Raw genomic sequence first — 16,442 nt, forward strand, 5'->3', positions numbered from 1 at the left:
TCCCTGAACTTTCGTTTTCTAAGTTGTGAAAAACAGGCTCTATAAACACTGATACAGTCTAGCAAAGGTACACTTGGATTTAAACATTTTGTCCTGTAAACACGAAGACAGAAAAAGGGAAAATTATAAAGTTATTTACAAGCCAGATATCTTCTGGATTCTCTGTTTTTTTGTCTTGTATTCTCATGTTCTGAATAAGAAAAAAGGATACAGTTATCAACAGCAAGAACAGAATAGTTTTCTTAAAGGATATTTGTGCCTAACATAGCTTATTGAGAAAGTTTGTACAAACATCACGTCCCAGTACCTAATCCCCCCAAACAGATCAACAAAGTAATGTCAGGAAAAAAAAAAAAAAATTTCAAATAAGATGTGTGGGAAGTTAATTCATTTTTTATTAAACTAGAGTGTTCTTTTTTTTTGTTTTGTTTTTAACATCAGGGATTAACATGGGTATGATCAAAGCTAGATGTCATCTATTGGCCTTTTAGTTCTTTCAGACCATCAGTGCATGCTGGAAAAGGAAAGTTTAGTTTTTCCACACTGGGAGATGGAGAGCCACGCACCAAGTCAACATTGCACTTCTGAAACACCAAAATACCCAAAGCCAAACACCAACATTGTTGGATACCACTGATAATCCAGTGTCTTCAGTGCTTGTCCTTGCCATTCTCTTTTCTCTCTGCAGCCATCCTGATCCCACTGCCGCTGTGTGGCTCCGCCCAGCTTCACGCAACCCTCTGCAAAGGTGGGACAGTGCTACCTGCCACATTGCTACTGTCCCCTCACCGCTGTGGTTCCTGGTTAATCCTCACGATGACTCAGAGTCCTTGTCATAATGCAATATCATTTTGCTGCTCCTTCGTGTGAAATCGCTTGTGCCACATACCAGGAGGGTAAACAGAGTGCTTCTCCCTTTTAAAGGTGGAAAATGAGAAGCTGGGGAACCATAAAACTGTCAGTCTGGAAAGAGACTAGAGCAAATTATTAAACAATCTTGTTATAAACAGCAGGAGGAAAATAAAGAGACTAAAAAAAGCCAGAGTGGATACGTCAGGAACACATTGTACCAAACCCAAACTCATTTCCCTCGTTGATGGTATGACTGGGAAAGGGGGAGGTAGCAGATGTTGGGTGTCTTGATTTCAGTCATGACAAGCTAGAAAAACATGGTTTCCATGGGCACCTGCCTGCAAAAGCACATCCCAACAAGTTGTCCTCAAACTGACGGCATGTTGGATCCTGAAGTGTCCATGCTGCTCAATTGCACTCACTGTTGTCACGGTACTCATGTTAACGACGGGAAGTAAAACTCCAGGAACATGCAGAAGGCCTCTGGACCCGCTGGGGACAGCAGGACACGAGTGTGGTGTCTGGTCAAGCAGAGGCCAAAGACAAGCCAGAACCAGCTGTGACCAGGCAAGGGGCAGAAAATGGGATGTTGATGGGGAAGGGGATGCTCTCCCCTACAATGCTTATAGGGCTGTGCCAGACCAACGAGGTATCAACAAGTACACACACCCTTCTATGTGTCAAAGTGTAAATTAGGGTTAGCTGTCAACATAACCTAATTTGAGACTAATTAGCAACCTGGTTTGCTTTTGACTAGTTTCTCTGGCACGCCCTGAAGATAAAACAACTACTGAAAATAAGAATAAAAAAGCAAGATATCTAACACCTGGCTGTTAGTAATACCTTATTTAGAAGTCTTTATTTAAAATCTTGTCTTGGGTAAGACAATGTGTCCACAGCCCCGTCTCATGTTGTTATTTATTTCAGAAAAGTCAGCAATAAAGAAGACTGAAATATATATGAATGTATGTTTAAAGAAAGCAATGGCAGCTGGTAACACTGACAAGCGAACTCTGCTTTCCTGTTATTTATCGTTGTACAAAGGTATTGATAAGAGAGCTGGAGGGAAGATGCACATTTATTTCCATCGGCTTTATTGTACCACTGTAACATGAAAGGTCTCTGTAGAATCAAGTAGAGAAAATGATAATTATGGTTGAGACAAGGAAGAAATTCACCTTGCTCTTCTTCCGTTCCAGACTTGTGCCACTGTACCTTTCAGAAAGATAGTATCGGGTGGCACGTGGAGACCCTCTGCCAGACTTCTCTCACCTCCTCACCTGAGCCACAGTACAGTTTGACCCCTTATCATGGTGCCACGGGGCTTTCACATGAAAAAAAAAAAAAAAAAAAAAAAAAAAAAAGAAAAAAGAAGATGAAAAACCTTTTCAGGGTTTTATTAAAAACAAACTCAGCTCCTACCAACCTGGTAAAGCTCAGAGTAGTTCAGTTCTCAGCCAAGATGATTTATTGTATCAGCTTCTTGCTCAGACTATCTGTTTGGGGGAATTATAAGAAATCTCAGAGGACAGCAGCTGTCCCACACTCCCTGCGGCGTGCAGGAGGAGAAGGTCCATCAGTGAGGGCTGAAGCAGGTATCTGGGTTGAGTTGGTGGAGCTGCAACTGGAGCTGCCCCTGGGTCCCTACCCAGCTGGTGACCCTGAAGCTCACCTGAGGACACACCACAAACCTCTTTCCTGTGAAGCTGGGAAATACAGATTTCTATATTCTGGGTGCTGCGTTCATGCAGGAGCCTCAAGTATTTATAGGCCAAGCCACATAAAGCCAGAATCAATCCAAATGCAGACCCTTCCCCTGCATCTGATCTCTGTGATGTGAATATGCAGACGACTCTGTATGTCCTTTCCCGAGGAGGAGGAAGGTGAATGGGATGAGCATGGTCTCCTGAGCTGGGGCTGGCCGATATGATGGGGTGCAGAATGCAGCTAAGCCCCCTGCACACAGCCCTCCTTGAATTGCTGTCCCCTCCTGAGCCCCCACCTGCCTCCAGGGAAAGCAGCTCCCTTTACTCATGTCAAGTCTCTGCATTCAGAGGAAAGGAAAAAAAAATACTCAGCACAGCCTTAAGCTCTAGGGATTTTCTAGAGGAGTTTTCTGGGAAATTAGTCCGCTGGGGGAAAGAGCAGCTGCATGAGCTGAGACCCCTGCTCCTGTCCATGTGCAGAACAGGAGGACTCAGCCACAGGGTTTCCTCTAGCTGGAGGGAAGGGTGACCAAGTGGCCCTGCAGAGAATTAGCCTCAGCCAGTATTTGCGATGAAATTGAAATCCTTAATTACACATTTCAGCTTTGATTTTCCAAGTTTATTCACATAAGTATCATTATCCTTATTTCACAGTTACAGAATAATAACACTACACTGGAAAAGACGATGAAAGATCATCTAGCCCTGAGGCAGAGAGCCATACACGAGTAGCCCAAAGTTGCAGCAAGGTACTTTTGGGGCTGCAGGTACACCTGGCTACTCTATTTGCTCTGTTTCATGGCCTGTTTTAAAAGGGGAGTGGCAAAAAACAAACAAACAAACAAAAACAAAACAAAAAAAACAAAACACTGCTTTCCCAAAGAGGATGATTTAACAGCCATGCAGACTCTGTATGAATAGTCTCAGGGAAGGGAGTGGAATGCATTGTGTTAATACTGCAGTCACATTTTTGCCTCATATATATTTTTTCCATGTTACTGGTAACACCTTAGGGTGCTGGAATGGGAAGAATTCAAACAACTCTGTTTGTTTTCACTACTTACCCTCTTTGTTCCCTATTCATATTTAGACAAGCATCAGCTTTGCTTAACATCCACATGCATTTTAATTTCACGTTCCTCTCCCCTCGCCCAACGCCGCATTGTTTGCGGAAAGAATTACCCACAGCCAGGCCAAACAAGCCGTCAAGCAATGAAGATATTTCTGCTCCTGTCACATTTAAAATTTGCTCTCACTCACCACAAAACCAACAACAGGTGAATTATGGAGAAAAAAAAAAAAAAAACATTAGTGTCCACCGCCTGATCATTTCTTACAATCATTTCCTACCATCAGTTCAGCTTCTTACCCTCCCTATATTTCGAGGAGGAGTGTATTGGAAACCCAGTCCTTCTCTCTGCTTTCATCTCAGCTGGATACAATAGACAGCAATCACCTCCTCCCAGTGCTGGCATGGAAAAAAAAAATCAAAATGCATCACTTTTAGAAGGCTGCTAACCCCTCTGGTTCAGGCTACTGCTCTATTAGAAATCTCTCGGTGACCACTAGGTGGGGAGAGACACTTATTGTCCCCCAGTCCCTGGAAGGTACTGTAAGCAGCAGGGCCCTTCTCGCTCCAAACCCTGCTTTTGCAACTGACCTTTTTCCTCCGGGCTGCAGATCAGTGGTGGGGGCTGTAAATTGGCTGTGACCAGAGAAAAAGAAATCCTCCTGTGTAATCTGTAAGTCTCGTTTGAGACCTGCAGATTTTCTGAGCTCTGTTGCAATCCCTGAGATACCGAATCTTAAATTTGTTGGTGGTGCAGGAGTGAGTTTAATATCACACATAGGAAATGCTGGGCCAAAGCAATTCTTAGGGGTAAGTTCCTTACTGAAAGATTTATTTTTCAGAGGGTTTGGGGCCGCTGTTGATTTCTTTGTTTTTTAAAGATACTGGGTTTGCAACTTGAGACTCCCAGGGGAGACAGGTCAAATGCAGAAAGTTTATGAAAGGTGACTAAAGATGTACAAGAAATGAATTATCTCTCAAGGTATCTCAGAGATACTGATATTATCCATTTCCAAAGACACAGTCATTTAAGCTCTCACTAGATAAGTACATTTGGGGGTGTCTGGGGTCTTTGGAGGGGTGGATCTCTTCATCCACTACCAGCAACAACACAACCATACCCCCAACTTGGGCACCCATATGAACTGTGTCCCACTAGTTGGCACAAATTTGGGCCCATATGTCTCCATGCTGCCATTGCTGAGTACTGTAGACCACAGCAACATTAGCTCTGGACAGCAATACAGGCAACATCAGGCTTTAACATTTTCCAGTGAAAATAGATACCTAAGCAGTGAGCTGAGGAAGGTGTTCTACACAGCAGCAGCTAGTCTCTACTCACACCCAGCTGGCTGTTCCACGGCTAGGCTGGGTCTGTCTCTACCCCTCGGTAGTCTCAGACGTGGCTGCAGCACAAACATATCCTCAGAAACCCGAACTGCTGGTATTTACTTTAGAGACAGGACCAGAAGTTCTCCTTCTCACTTGCAGCCCTAGCTGAGAATTACAACAGCGCCCACAAACAACTGTGGGTGCTATAAAAATTATCTCAGCCTCTTAGTCACCTTTCAGTAGCAAATACCTTGAAAGTGCTTGGCATCGGTTACGACAAGTTTCTCACTTCATGCCTGGTAGTAAACATCATCATCCATCAAACAAGATGTGAAGGTTGCCATGGAGCTCCTGCGTCTTTTTGATCAAGAAAAAGTTAATGTTTCAAGTACAACATTTTGATGAGGATTTTCTGTGTGGTCTTTTTTTTTTTTTCTTTTGCATTCCCTGATAGAGGGATCATTACCTATGACCAAATAAGAGATGCACTTGGCAGCTACAGCACTTATCTGCCAAGTTCGGTGTAATGTACTTCCAAGAAGAACATCTGGCTCTGTAATTTTGTTCCTTGGCAATGCAGCTGTTGTCTACACGGCTGACTACCCCTCTCTGCTGGCAGCTGTGAAACTGCATCACGGCATGCTTTGGACACAGATTGCAGCTTTACGGTGTCTGGATGTTCTTTGTCCTTTCCTTCATCCCAAATTTGCCTATACCTAAGATTTTTATTTTTATTTTTATTTTGCTTTGCAAATGAATGCAAGGTGCAGTCCCTCAAATTACACCTCACTGCAAATGGAAGCAACCGGGGACGAACAGCAGCATGACCCTGTTCACCTACTCACCAGAATTAACAGCAGGTGTTAGTGCAGGAGCTGAAGACCACTGCGGGACCACAACACTTGCAGTTGACAGGCACACATGATCATATATTGTCCCCATCAGAAACAGCGTGTGGGAGAGAAAGGAACTTCTGTCTCAACTGCAAGCTATTTTATGGAAGCTTCACTGATATATTAAGTGGAACTGAGATAGAAATTAATGAGTTTTTAAGAGAATTTAAACAGGAGATGTGTTAAGGAATAGTAAAAAATATAGGATGTGAAGATATTGAGCCACTACTGTTAAATTGGCATAGGGGGGATGCAGTATTAAGAGCTACAATACTTCTTAAACACACACTGACCACTGGCATGGTATGTCACTTGCAAGCAAGGCTTTTTAGAAAGGTTTTATTCAAGACTCAGAAGATAAACACCATGGAGCAATGGCCTGAGGCTAAAAGAATTACAAGTTTTATTTTCTGTTGGAAGAGAAATTCCTAAGCAGAAGAACTAAGGTATTAGCCAAGAATAGGCAAAAATGTGGATACTGTGATGGACACCATAAAGCCAACTTTAGCAGGTGGGTGGGAGAAATGAGCCATGCATGGAATAAACTGTTTACTGTTATACAAGATCCACTGTTGGACAGTCTCATGCTCTACAAGGCTGAGCCTCCAGACAGCACTGAAGGATGCCTTCGTGTTGAATAACAGCACAACAACACGTGGTATCGACTGTCTGAGGGGACTGTCAGGAACCGTATAGAGGAGAACCCTGGAAATGCTAAAAGCCCCCTCTGAAGTGATAATTCCCAGAAAACCAACAACTGGAAGAGATGTAAACAGCATTTCTTTTGGTATCTGTAGGCAAGGTTGCCCTCACAAAAGGAAGACAGGTAGGAAGCAGTCTGGTTTCTGCCAGGAAAGAAGGTGACGTTGGTAATGTTTTCCAGTTACGTCAGACAAAGGTGACTAACAATAAAACAAGAAAACAATAGATGGGCCTTTGAAGAGCAGTGCATTGCACACGGAAGGGGAAACAGATGAGGGAGGTGCTTGCAAACTGGGCAGCAAAGAGAAAAGATAGAAGAGGCTGTAAACTACCTAAGGGTGAAAAACAATCTGGGGTGGACTGAGTCCCTAATTAGAGCAACCAGATCATGTCTGGAATTTAGGGTTAAGTAAGGAGACTATCTGCAAATGCAGAACTATCTTAAACAGAACATTTAAAGTTTTCTCTTTTCAAAAAGAAAAAAAGGATTTTCCCCAGTCAAGACAGGAGTTTCCACTGGACAAACACTTCCACCAAATTGCATTAGGATAAGGAACCCTGAGGCAAAAGACCATGTGAAAACAAGGGTATAAGTCCACAAAAAAGTAATACCAAACTTGCATATGTTGTGGCCACCGTCACAGTGTCTGGCCCAAGAAAAAAGCATGTGAGGTGTCCAAACATTACTATGTAAGAGTCTGCTCATGTCAGAAGTAAGTATAGCAGGAGTGAAGTGATCACAAGAGCACTGAGAAGAGTTTTTCACGGAAACAACAGAAAAGCTCACTTCAGAAGATGAAAGAATTCTCCATCAGGTAATGAATGAAACATCCCTTCATTTTAAGTTAGTTTCCAGGTGACAAGGCGGTGTCTCCTCATGAACAGGGACATTAGTGTGACTGAGCACAGGGATGTTACAGGTCTATGTGCCTGATCCCCAGAGGGTGGGAGTTTTGATAGACCATGATAACAGAGTTCAGCAGCCCAAGGTGATATAAATACTACTTTTCAATTGTTCTGTACCCACTTCAATCCCCCTTTTTTTTTTTTTTTAAGCAAAGAATTGGAGGATTCAAATCACAGTTTGCCTCTGAGGCTCAGCACAACCTCCGGAGCATATAAACCCACCATTTTCTGTCAGGTACAGCTGAGTGTTTGCTACAGCTCCCTGGTGAATTGCTATGAAAACTAGTGTCAAATTAATAAAAGCCTTGGCAAAAAAATGTCAGAGGGTCAGACACTGCTCCATGTTTGGGGCTGTTAATTACAGAGTGGCAGGAGAGGCCGGGATGTCACTCTGCTCAGCGGCACTCAAACCAGAAAATGCCTTCACAGCTGGACATGGAGGTCAGCTGTGGAAAGGGACAGAGAAAGAGAAGCAAATAGCTTGATAGTGTTTTAAAGCCCAAATTTTCACCCTACACCATAAAAACGAAGCTGTGTGCATCCACAGTGGGACAGCTGTGAGCAGCTGCATACTGCGAGGGGTCAGCTCATGGCTATGTGAAGCTGCTGGCTCGATCAGCTCCGGTCTGCTCAGGCATAAACAGGGTTTCTGTGCTCTGTAAGGCAGAGAGAAGACCTTCTCAGAAGTTTCAAGCCCATGTTGATTCTGCTCTTCTCAAAACCATAAACTTGACGACTTCTTGGCTCCCGAACTGACTTGTGTCAGCCAGGAGCCAAGGGACTTGCCAGCCAAGGAAATCCAGCCACAGGCAAGTGTCCAGCTCTGCACTTTGCCCCTTGGGGCAGAACGGCTGCAGCTGGTGTGAGCTGTGTGATGCAGCAAGTTCAAATCCAAATTCAAGCCTGGTCAATAAGGATGGTGTAAACATGGACAGGATGGAAGAGCTGAATTAAGGAGAGGCTCCTGTGTCATCAGATTTTCTTTGTCTATGTCTATACAGTCTGATACAGATGAGTAGGGAGAGGGAACGTGCTTTTCCAAGTCACATCTCAACTAAACATCTTCTGCTATGGAGAGACTCAGAGGATTTCCATCTTGAGCCCACAGGTTGTCTGCACTACAGCTGAGTAGCATCCAGAGGACAGTTTTAGCACCTCACACTCAGTCCTCCCCAAATACTGAAGAGTGACAGATCCCACAGCAGGAAAATCCTGCAAACAAACAGCTTGCCTGGCCCTGGTCTTGCACTTGGAGCAACGTGCTGTAGGCACAGCACATGACTCAAAGGCATTTAACTCAGAAGATAACCACTGATTCATGAGTCAAGGGCATGGGCTGCTATTTCTAGCAATACCACTACATAATACGTGAGCTGGACAGCCCTCTCCTTTTTGCTTCCCTCCTGTCATTTGCACCTTTAGACTGCAAACACCATGGGACTGGGGCTGCTGAGTTTCCCTGTATGTTTTTACAGTGCTTAATGTAACCACTGTGGTCTTCTAAGCACTACTGAATGCAAATCCTACATGCCAGCACAAAGCAACCAGAGCAGGGACAGTAACAGGAGACAATTAAATTAAGATACTATGCAAACTTTCAATGAAAGCACACGCCAACCCTTTCCCTGAGATAAAAACAGTTAGCTAACTTTTTCCTTATTTCCACAAGCAGGCATTCACCCCAGTTCCATCAAAAGCAACGCAGGCAGTGACATGGTTGAGTGCTGAAAGGCTGTTGCTCTGCTATTCATGGCATGACAAGCTGCAGAAAGATCTGTCACATGAACCCACTCTCTCACAATTTCCCAGTGGACTGTTTTCCAATGCCTGTTACTTCAGTGCAAATCTGGAAAAGAACTGAGAACTGAACCTGGTCAAAAAAGTTGGGAAGTCTCACGGGGACAGATTTGCTGAGGACCTTGGCAGCTCCTTCTGTGGGAAAAACCTACAAAGTAAGGTTTTGGGGTTTGGTTTTTGTTTTTGCCAATAATTAAAATATGGCCCAAGATGGTCTAGATGAAATTGAGAGAGGCAAGAAGTGTCTGGTGGCAATCTGAGCTGTACTTCCAATCTGTTAAAAATTAATAATGCTCAAGACACTGGAGAACAAGGAGAGATGTGTAAGTACCATGCCATTATTCAGACACTTAGTGAACAGGTTTAAGTGAGACTTATTATTTACCCAATAGCTAACACAGCAAAATTGTTCTCAGTGGCCATTTTGAAAGCAGATGAATCTCTGAAGATCATATAGAGGAAAGATTAAAAATCACTGAAGCATTTCAAATTGTGTAATAGTAACAAGCTGAAATGAAGAACCTTATTGCTGATATTCATTTGCCACCAAAGGAGAGGGCTCTCACCTGTGACAGAGAGAAAGACATGACATTTTCCAGGACTCAGGAGCTTTCCCTTCTCAGATATAGGTGTAGGGCAGAAATAAAGAGGACAGGAAGGTTTGAAATGTTTTCTGAGGCCATCAGGTTTGTTTGCAATCGTGTACCTAAACAGCACATGCTCTCAGCTCGGCTGGTGACTGTGATGAAGGCTGGTGGGCTCGGGACTGAACATGGGAGCGTGACTGAACTTCAGAGGCATCACAAGCTCTACGGCCAAGGCATTAAAGATGAATTGGTCTGGAGGGTATGATTACGGAGCAGTTCCTGCAACACTGTGTTCTCAGGCTGCTTTGATGCTTGAGCTGAAAAAGAAAAAGGAAGGCTTCACAGCTGGGTCCCCTGACAAAAGCCAGTGTACCATATGGTCACAGGGCTCAGATGAGCACAGCAGGCCCAGGGCTTTGGGAAAAGCATTTCCAAGAAAAAAAATCCTACTGGGTGATGCCTACTGAGAGCTGGCTGTGTCTTCAGATCGCCTGCATTAGTTAAAGCACGTAATGTGGGGTTGTTCTCCTCCTGTCAATGATGAGCAAAGTCCATCAAAGAAGTCTGAAGCCTAAATTACAGATGCTTATCAGTTGCTTGCTGTTTTTAAGTTAGTTCCTCTAATGTTTTGCTTCACATGTTAAATAAACCCATTTGTTTCAAGGCATCTGTTCATCTCCATACAGCACTGATCACAGCCCTCTGGAGAAAGGATGCAGAGGCCTCTGCCCAAAAGCTGCTTCATAGGCAAGGAAGAGAAGTTACATGTTTCCCAGAATATCTGAAAATATAGAGATCATCCCCAACACAAGCCAAAGAGATAGGTCAGATGCTTGCTGTTCACAAATCAGAGAGACAAGACAAAAATGAGGATGGATCCCCCTCACCACCTCCTAGACGTTACTCACTGCTGTAACAACCACAAACCTGTATTTGACTATTACCAAATGTGTCTTGAAGACAGAAAAAAAATTATGTTGGAGTCAAACTCAGTCAATAACACTTCACTGGGAACCGATCCCCATATTACTCACGAAAGCTGCAGTTTACAGAATATTTGTTTTGAAAGAAATGATGATAAACGCAAGAACCTAAAGTCATGATTTCTTGTGTGACTAGAGGACTCTGTACAAGTTCTTGAAATATATTGCAGTTCCAGTCCTTAGGGATGCATGTGGAGAGAGGCATACGAAATATATGCATGTACTTCATTTTGCATTGCAACAGAGAGGAGCTCAAGCTGCATAGTGTATCTGATCACAGAATCACAGACTGGTTGAGGTTGGAAGGGACCTATGGAAGTCATCTTGTTCAACCCCTCTCCTCAAGCAGGGTCACCTGTAGCCAGTTGTCCAGGCCTATGTCCAGATGGTTTTTGAATATCTCCAAGGATGGAGACTTCATAACCTCTCAGGTGCGTTACAGGACCTTTGACTGCAATAAAGTCAAACCAAATTTGAAATTCTCATGAGTCATCTTTGCCTACTAAATCACCATTACAGAATACATTTTCATGAAGACAGCATGGCTTCAAATGCTGCTGAACCAAGAAAGACAACCCACAGGGATTCCTGCCACTTAATAGCAGACACCGAAAGCAAACCCAGACAGCTCTGAGATGGTGGCAAATGTGCAGCCAGGCTCATTTTACACAAATGTGCCACAGTGGGAGCACAGGGAGCAGGGAAAGGAAACTCTGGCCCTTAGGAACTTAGTACGGTATTGCAGAATTTAGCAGTCACAGTTCCCCAATGATACACTATGCCTAAATTTCACAAACAGCCATCGTTGAATAAGGAGTGATACCTAATGAGAAGTCTCAGTGCCCTCTTGGTAGAGGAATAAGCCACATAACAGTGAGAAGGAGGTGGCACAGATGGGTGAAAAAGTTTCTATATCAGCCTGAAAGAGCCAGGAACATTTACCATGGCATGTCTGCTCTGCAACCCGTAGCTGTGACTGCAGCTTATGACACACACACAAGCCAAACATGTTATCATAGGCACGTTGACAGCTGTATCACCTGCAGCAAAAACTCTGCCAAGCACAACAAATCCTGCATTGACCTCTTGGGAAGCACTAGGGATACACACTTTAGAGAGCACAGGGACACATTGCCATGGCATGAGCTCAGAGAGCCCAGGCTGTAGCCCTTGAGCTAGGTACAATCCATACACCGTAAGGCAGCCTCCACGGTGGAGAGGGACTGAGCCACCAGGACCTGCTAAGGGTGGCAGCACCTGGTGGTCCCCTCTGCACTGAGCTCTGGGGAGTCACTCTTTGTGCTCCATGGAGCTCTCATTTACTCCTCCCCAGCACCCAAAGGTACTTTATACATGTCTAATGGCCTTTGGCCACAAGAAGATCTTGGTGTACAGTCCATTAGGGCAGAAAGATTACCAGCTACTGAGCAGAACTTTCAGCCACCCCTTCCCCCAAATGCTTTGACACCTCTTTCCCCAAGTGGTGAGCTACCAAATACAGCTCCTGTGTTTGCTGTGGCTGCAAAAATTGTCTGTGAGTAGCCAGCAGACACAGCAAATTGAGATTTTTCTCCCTATGCCGTTCAGGTACCTGGAGGTCCCAAGGCCTTGCTTTAATGCCCTGACCTTAGGCTTCATGCAATTTTGGGCACAAGCTTCTGCAGCCTGGGTAGGATGCACGTGCTCCTCACTTGTTTTACCACCACACCCTGATGCCTCTGGAGCAAGAAGGCAATTGGGTGGTACAAACAAAAACGATTGCTTCTAAAGGGGAAAAAAAAGTCCCCTGCTGCTGCCAGTGCTCCTCCCATCACTCTGTCATTGATGGAAAGCTGGGTTGTCCTGACAGAGAGTTCAGCCCACAGAAATACAACATGAAGGAAAACAATATATACCTGAAACAGTTTGGTTTTTTTTTTAACCTTTAACAAGCTCACTGTGAGGTTAGACCAAATGCTTTCTTGGTGACAGCCAGCAAATAGGTTGGTTTAGCTCTTCCACAGACACACCCCCCTCACACGCTGCAGGAGTTGGTCTCTGCCCTGAAGGTTAGCAGTAAAAAAAAATTAAAAATAAAGGAAAAAAAACAAACCAAAACAAACAAACAAACAAACAAAAAACAGGAAGCATTTCTCTTTCCTGTTTTACACATGAGGTAAGGGCATGGCTTAAATGATCCACTCCACTTGTGCACGTCTGAGCGGTGGGTTTGGAAATGGGTCCCTGGATCTCATTGCAGTGCCTTTGCCACAACACTCTGCTCAGGATAGGCTCAGCAAGGAGACACAGCAGAGAAAAAGCCCATCACAATCTTGCTACCCCTTCGTTTTCCACCTTGGTCCTTGTCCCATCTGCGTGCTCCTGAAATGTGGAGGCAGCGCCAGCCTTCTCCTAATTTTTGAGTGGAGGCAGAAAGATCCCATGAAGCACAAAAGCACATCCACTCCCTGGAAGCAGCCTGCTCCCTTCTTTCCAAGAGAGTAAAAACTCCGCATGAATGTTTTATGAATCAGCTGTGTGCTCATTCCAATGATAAAGCCAGCTTGGCAATCTGGCCTGAAAGGGGGAAGCTGAAAACCTACAGATTCCAACTGGCATGTTTTTAGATGTGAACGTTTTCTCCCCGTTGGAGACATTACTTTCAGTCACATCTAACTTGGGGAAGTTTCTCTGCTTCTAAAGAAATTGCGGATTATGTCCCAAGCATTACTCACAAGCGAACAAAATAGATTTGTCCCTTTAATGACTTCACTGAGTACACGTATGCACTCTGCTAATTGGTCACAATTTTGGTGCCCTTGGTGCAGTTTGATTTCCTGATTGCAGCCCTTTTACATTCTCAGCAGTCCACCATCTGCAGTTGCAAATGATATTTTAAGGTACAGAAGAGGCATAGATGAGGTTCCTCCTTGTTTAACCTCCTGCTGTATTGCTCAACCTAAAATAAATGTAATTTAGAAAAGGATCCTGTACAGGAAACACCATAGGTAGGTAGGAAGAAACTGCCTGACATGGTATTTTTCTTGCTCTGTTAATCCCAGGCTGAACACATACCTAAGTCCAGTTCTCCCCACTGTCATATGGAGAGGAGTAAATGGCTTTTTTTCCAGACATCAGCTCTACTTGAGGGAGGGGAGAGGAGAGGAGAGGAGAGGAGAGGAGAGGAGAGGAGAGGAGAGGAGAGGAGAGGAGAGGAGAGGAGAGGAGAGGAGAGGAGAGGAGAGGAGAGGAGAGGAGAGGAGAGGAGAGGAGAGGAGAGGAGAGGAGAGGAGAGGAGAGGAGAGGAGAGAGGAGAGGAGAGGAGAGGAGAGGAATTAAAAAAGTTATATAAAACAGTCATGCAAGACAGGAACCAGACAGGAGAGAAGGCAGAGGTTACAGCCAACAATTTTCTGGAAGGAAATGAGAGAACCCTGATGCAAATGGAGGGATGCACTAGACCACCAGATGCACATATTGCACCATCCAGAGGGTACTTTCACACCTCCAAGGAAAACTGAGCCCCAAAGTCCAAATGCAGATACCTATAAACAGAACAGCTGGAAATACAGCCACTAGACAAGAACCACCAGCTGCATGGATGGGTAACACAGTACTATCTACAGACAGTGATGCAGAAAGAACTGTAAATTAACAAGCTGATCGTCATCTTTCCTAGCTGAAAATAATCCCTCCATCCCTCCCCCTTCATAACCCCACAAATACACCATGTTGCAGGTCTCATTAGATAGCAGCTGTCTTTGGGAAACAAGTTCAGCGATGAGGGTACTCTGATGAGCAGAACATGAATCATCCTTTGCTTGACCTCATCTCCCGAAAGTCATTTGTTTTATAAGCTCCTCATTCCAAAGGGAAACCCAATGACACTAATTATATCCATGGCAGCAGCATGAAACAGGAGACTCCCTGCTGCTGGTGTGGACCACCACAGTGGTGGTGATGGTGGCAGCATGACTGATGGTGTGTGATGGCTGTAAAGAGGCCTGCTCTCACTCAACAAGCCTCAAAGCCGAACCTCAGCACCTACCCATTCAGCAAACTGCCTCTAAAAACGCTTCACGCAGAGTGCTTCCATCCCCACTGTGGTCAATGCTAAATTGTTATTTTTTCCTCCCTTTTTTACTGCTTCTGCTTTTCAACATATCAAATTCACTTTAGGTCTCAACGACCATTTCACCAGGGTGGGAGGCTGATGGATGGGGCTGCCAGCAAGAAAGGGGAACAGAGGATGGAGGGAATAAAGATAAAATGCCTTCATTTCAATTTTTCTTACTGCATTGTGGAGACGCATACAGACAACCCAAGAACAAAGAGGAACCACCCCAAGCCTACTCTATCTAGGACTAGGGGTCCAGGAGGCTCCCCTGAGAGTATGGTGACTATAGGGATGCTTAAAGTCTTGATTTCATTTAACTACAGGAGTCTGGCTCTTACCATCTCACAGTCCAGAAAAGGTGCTGAATCTGACCTGGCTTTGAACTGCACAGTGATAATTAAGCTCAGTATGGCTCTGCTATGCTCAGTCTGATACCAATACAATCCCTGCCCCCCTTCACCCCCCAAAAAAGAAAAACCCTCTGACAATCCAACAGATTGGACAAAGGATAAGAAAAAATGTGAGAAGATTTACCTGAAGTCAATTTACAGTTCAGCAGCAGTGCCAGAAACTTCATTCCCACATCAGCGCTGGCAGATGGAAGGAGGGAGGATGGACGAGGCTGTTTCTAGCAGCAAGAGGTGGGGAGAGAAGCTTCATGGCAGTGCAGTCACCTTCAAAACCCCCCACCCCATGGAGCTGCCTCCTATGGGTGAGAATATAGGGACAGATCTGTTCTGTTTAGGCCAAGAATGGATGATGCAGGGGAGCGATAAGGAGGGCAAGGCCTAATGAAAGAAGAGATGAGGAAAATAGTTAACAGAGAAAATTCCTCTGACTTACAAGCTTTAAGCTTGCATAAAGGAAGATGACAGGAGGCACTGGGGAAAAATGTGGCAGTGGCAGATTTGGTTAGGGAAGAAGAGCTGAAAGAGCACAATACAGCTTTTTTTTCTTTTTCTTTTTTTTTTTCTCCCTCTGAAAGCCTGCAGAGAAATAGAGAATGGATTTAATTGGCAAACATACTGCTCATTGCAGAGCTAATTAACAAATTTGCAAGTCCTTCACCTCCCACAGATCTTCTCACCAAAATTCCTCTCACAGGCCTTGAACTCACTGATCCCTGAGGAAGCAGCTGCAGGGACTGTTCTGTCAGACCTGTGCTGATGAAGATGAAGCTGATGCTTCCACACAGACGTGTGGGAATTGGACATACTATGCAGTCCCAGGAATAGATCTGCAGCCAGTTAATTTGTTAATTAACAAGAGGTCAGAAGCGCTTCAACTAGAGCAGAGCTCTTTGCTTGAGAATCTTTGCTAGCAAGTGCCTCAGGTGACAGCTTCGCTCCCCAATGCTAGTAACATCTGCCTGTATCTATTATGGTCTCCTTTAGCCTCCCTTCTTGCCATGATGATCTTGGCTAGAGGCTTGTAAAATGAGTGAGAAGAAAATTGGGTTGGATAGCTGAGAACCACACGGAGCAAAGCAAGCTTTCCAAGCATTCAAACCAGTTGGGCT

The 16,442-nt window shown here is 44.5% G+C and overlaps 1 long non-coding RNA gene across 2 annotated transcripts; it reads right to left on the reverse strand.

Annotated features, from left to right (window-relative positions):
- Positions 1-357: 357 nt before the first annotated feature.
- LOC121070836 lies at positions 358-15,903 on the reverse strand. 2 transcript variants are annotated; one of them, XR_005820259.1, is made up of 5 exons: positions 15,767-15,903; positions 15,458-15,629; positions 12,750-12,869; positions 5,210-5,316; positions 358-2,176 (listed from the first exon to the last, which is right to left on the reverse strand). It is a non-coding gene; the product is annotated as an uncharacterized LOC121070836 (long non-coding RNA). The 2 variants fall into 2 exon arrangements; XR_005820258.1 differs by lacking the exon at positions 5,210-5,316.
- Positions 15,904-16,442: the final 539 nt, after the last annotated feature.

This window comes from Cygnus olor, chromosome 5, assembly GCF_009769625.2.
Source record: "Cygnus olor isolate bCygOlo1 chromosome 5, bCygOlo1.pri.v2, whole genome shotgun sequence".
NCBI lineage: Eukaryota > Metazoa > Chordata > Aves > Anseriformes > Anatidae > Cygnus > Cygnus olor.